A 3,772-nucleotide genomic window follows, 5' to 3' on the forward strand; every position below is an offset into this window, starting at 1 on the left:
ATAAATGATGGAATGCTTGAAGACAAATTTCATATTTTGATTTGTTACAGCCAAATTATAATTACATATGAAATCTTAATTAATCCTCTCACAATCTTGGTTTTAATTAGTTATTTTATTGCTTTAATTAATTTTTAATATTCAATAATTAGGTTTGGTTTTCTTGTGCACTGCCCAGAGTCACCTTGTGTGAGATGGGAGCCGTATCAATTTGATTAAATAAATTTAGGAATTCCAGTGAATGTAAGATTGTAATTAACGTGTCGGATCAAGACTAGAGAAAACCTGTTGCAATTCACTCTCAGTCAGTCTCTTTGGTTGACTTTGACCCAACCCAACTCAACCTATTCCATTAAAACTATAATTACAGAAATAAAGGGAGATATTTAAGTAAGCCATCTTCAACTCCTTGATAAAGTTGGGATACAAGTTTAAAGAAAAATCATTAATCACAGGGAAAACTTAAGTTTAAAAAAAGTTGTCTTCTGTAAGTCATTCCCTGATGTGTAAACTTATCTTAGATCTATCTTTTGGACAATTCAAGAAACAGAGTCTCCCCTTTAGGGAGAAGCCACTTGTAAGCATTCTGCAGGGTATCGGCTTTACTTCTTACTTACTTACTACTACTACTACTACTACTACTACTACTACTACTACTACTAATAATAATAATAATAATAATAATAATTGGAAGGGACCTTGGAGGTCATCTAGTCCAACCCCCTGCTCAGGCCCCCTGCTTTTGTCCTCTATGAATACCTCTATGAATACCTCCATTAGATATTCAGGAGGACATATTATTGTCCCCATTGGGTCTCTTTTAAAAAAAAAAAACAACTTGTAGATATAAAATGTCCATTAACAAATCTCTGCTGCAATTTCCCCCTTGTGAAATAGGGGAAATTCACTGTCATTACAGACAGAACAGAGCAGGGGGTTGGACTAGATGACCTCCAAGGTCCCTTCCAACTTTATTATTATTGTTGTTGTTGTTGTTGTTGTTGTTATTATTATTATTATTATTATTATTATTATTATTATTATTATTATTATTATTATTATTATTATTATTATTATTATTACTACTACTACTACTACTACTACTACTTGTAGCTCAGGATGGAACTGTGGGGTTCTTGATGCTCTCAGAGCTTGGTCGATTTCTTGGCGACCATCGTCAGTGCACTGAAGAGGTTCCCTATTTGGGCAATGAAACATCTGCATAGTCCTTGTTGTCCTCCATTCCGCAAAATCCACTCCGTTTTAGCACTGATGGTGTAACCTAGTTGGGGTAATGAAACGTCTGCAAGAAAATAACCAAGCTCAGGGAGCATCAAAGACCTCAGTCCTTTTCTTCTTCCTCCTACACCCCCCCTTCCTCCTTCTCCTCCACTGCCTTCTAGCACTGATGACACTACCTAGCTGGGTCATGAAACGTCTGCAGAGAAACAACCAAGCTCAGAGAACACCAAGGACCCCACAGTCCTCCTCCCATTCTGATTTCTTCACTCTGAAAACCTCACTCCCTTCTAGCAGTGATGATGTTACCTAGCTGGGTCATGAAACATCTGCAAGAAAACCACCAAGCTCAGAGGGCACCAAGGACCCCACAGTCCTCCTCCTCCCCCCCTTCTTCTCCTCTTCCCTTTCTTCTTCTCCTCCGTTCCACATACCCCATTCCCTTCTAACTCTGATGATGTTCCCTAGCTGGGTACTGAAATGTTTACAAGAAAGCCACCAAGCTCAGAAAGGACCAAGACCCCCACCCTCCTCCTCCCACCCTCCTCCTCCACTCCACAAACCCCACTCCCTTCTAGCACTGATGATGTTACCTAGTTGGGTCATGAAACATCTGCAAGAAAACCACCAAGCTCAGAGAGCACCAAGGACCCCACAGTCCTCCTCCTCCTCCTCCTCCCATTCTGATTTCTTCACTCTGAAAATCTCCCTCCCTTCTAGCCCTGATGATGTTACCTAGCTGGGTCATGAAACATTTGCAAGAAAACCACCAAGCTCAGAGAGCACTAAGGATCCCACAGTTCTCCTCTTCTTCCTCCTCCTCTCCACATACCACCCTCCCTCCTAGCACTGATGATGTAACCTAGCTGGGTCATGAAACATCTGCCAGAAACCCACCCAGCTCAGAGGGCACCAAGGGCCTCTCCTTTCAACCCCGATTTACAAATATCTTCTTCTAAGCGGGGAAGGCCTGCTGGCTCGCTCAGGTATTCGCTTTCCTTTCAGATTATCAACAGGTCTGCAGCCCCTTCCCCCCCCCCCCCAAAGGCCTGAGCAATTTATAAAACAAAAATGCATGTTCATATTTTTTAAAAAAACACAAAAAACACCCCAAATCGTCTCAGAGGGTCACCAGGGTCAAGTCCCACAGGAGACCCTCAGCGGCCTGGGTGAAAAAACAACCCCCTCCCTCCCTCCGCCATCCGTGCCCCCCCCATATTCTGAGGGCCCCCGGCGGGTTCCCCCTTCCCGGCATGACGGGACCCGGAGATATCGGCCTCCCGACTTTCTACTCGGGTGCGGGGCAAAAAAACAAAAAGGGCCCAGGCCGCCCCGGGAGAGCCTCAAGCCGGGCGGCCTCCCGCCAGCTTCCCCTCACGCACCTCGGCTGGAGCGCTCCGGTTCGCAGACCCCGCGCGCCGCGTCACGTGGCCGCGCCCTCGCCGTCTCATTGGCCGGGCGGCTCGCGCGTTTCCGCGCGCTCACGCCTCGAGCGGCTCCTGAGGGAAGGAGGGAAAAAAAACAACAAAGCTCTCGCGAGGGCTTCTCGTTGCCCGGGTAACCCTCTCTCCTCCCCGCCCGTTTCCATGGTGAAGCCATCCTCTCTGTCTCTCTGTCTCTCTCTCTCTCCCCACTGCCCGTTAGACCAGTGTTTCTCAACCTTGACAATTTTAAGGCAGGTGGACTTCGACTCCCAGAATTCCACAGCCAGCATTGCTGGCTGTGGAATTCTGGGAGTCGAAGTCCACATGCCTTAAAATTGTCAAGGTTGAGAAACACTGCGTTAGACTCAAAGGCTTAGGACTACAAACCCCATGGTTCTAGCCGGGGACCTAACTGGGCTAACCAAAGAGAGAAGCAACCTAGAACTAAGGAGAAACTTCCTGACAGTTAGAACAATTCACCAGTGGAACTACCTGCCTCTAGAAGTGGTGAATGCTCCAACACTGGAAGTTTTTAAGAAGAGACTGGACAGCCATTTGTCCGAAATGGTGTAGGGTTTCCTGCCTGAGCAGGGGGTTGGACTAGATGACCTCCAAGGTCCCTTCCAACTTTATCATCATCATCATCATCATCATCATCATCATCATCATCATCATCATTATTATTATTATTATTATTATTATTATTATTTGGCGGAGTTTGTAGTCCGAGGAGCCTTGCTAGGCTAGTCTGAGCAAGGAATCAAGGCTCCAGACGGTATCCGAGTGGGGTCTTTGCGCTTTCCAGCTTGAAGTGATGGGACATGTAGTCCGTCACTACAGCCGGAGGGAGTCCCAGTAGGAAGGATGGGATCAGTATAAGAAAAGATAGATAAAATAACCTTTATTGTCATTTTTTTTACTGTGGGCACAACGGCACACATCAAAAATGAAATTTAGTTGCCCGCTCTCAAAAGTGAAACACATACATGGCACACACCTAAACATACTATATATAACATATGTATAGACCCACCCCCCCTACATATATATAACAAATAAATATTAAATACTGTCCATCTTGAATATATAGCGGAAGTTCACAAGGTTAA

This window comes from Protobothrops mucrosquamatus, unplaced genomic scaffold, assembly GCF_001527695.2.
Source record: "Protobothrops mucrosquamatus isolate PMUCROS unplaced genomic scaffold, P.Mucros_1.0 scaffold6799, whole genome shotgun sequence".
In the NCBI taxonomy this organism is placed as follows: Eukaryota; Metazoa; Chordata; class Lepidosauria; order Squamata; family Viperidae; genus Protobothrops; species Protobothrops mucrosquamatus.